The sequence below is a fragment of the Colobus angolensis genome, unplaced genomic scaffold (genome assembly GCF_000951035.1).
Source record: "Colobus angolensis palliatus isolate OR3802 unplaced genomic scaffold, Cang.pa_1.0 Scaffold887, whole genome shotgun sequence".
Lineage (NCBI taxonomy): Eukaryota > Metazoa > Chordata > Mammalia > Primates > Cercopithecidae > Colobus > Colobus angolensis.
This window is the reverse complement of record NW_012122787.1, coordinates 7,985-8,913: the sequence shown is the minus strand read 5'-3', so window position 1 is coordinate 8,913 and position 929 is coordinate 7,985.

Genomic DNA, 929 nt, shown 5'->3' with positions numbered 1-929 from the left:
CAGGAGGCGGAGCTTGCAGTGAGCTGAGATCCAGCCACTGCACTCCAACCCAGGCCACAGTGCGAGACTCCGTCTCAAAAAAAAAAAAAGAAAAGAAAAGAAAATTGCACTGGGTGTAGAATCTCAGATGATGGCTTTCTTCCTCCAGGGCTGCTGACACATCAGTGCACTGTCTTCTGGCCTCCACTGTTTCTGGTAAAAGCTGATTGTCAATCTGGTACAGTGTGGGTTACCCCTCTGGCTGTTTTTTTGTTTGTTTTTTGTTTTGAGACAGAGTCTTGCTCTGTTGCCCAGGCTGCAGTGCAGTGGTGCAATCTTGGCTCACTGCAATCTTCACCTCCCGGGCTCAAGCGATTCTCCTGCCTCGTTTTCCTTACCTTTGTCTTCCGCGATTTGATCATGATGAGCTTAGGTACATTCTCCTTTGTGTTTATCCTGCTTGGAATTAGCTGAACTTCTAGGAGCTGTGGACTACTGTTTATGATCAAATTTGGCAAAATTTCAGCTACAATTTCTTCAAACATTTTTTCTCTCCTCTCCCTCATCCTCTTTCTGGAACTTCAGTTAAACATATGTTCAATTTCATGATACCACCTCACAAAGTGGCTATTCATTTTTCAATTTATTTTTTTCAAGCAGGATAAATAGCATGAAATAAGACAACAGAAATAAACCCAAGTATGTCAGTAATTACATATCCAAATATGACAATAATCACAGCAGCCTGGGGGAGACTGCTAGATGACCTGGGCAAGGAAGGTTTCTTCGAGGTAGTGACATTTTATAACAGCAATCACTTCTACAGAGCCTTACTACACACTGAGCACCATTCCAAATGCTAAATATGTGTGTGTATGTACACATATATACGAATTTATTTATCCTCACAACCTAGTCAAATAGATATTACTACTCCAATGAACAGTTTA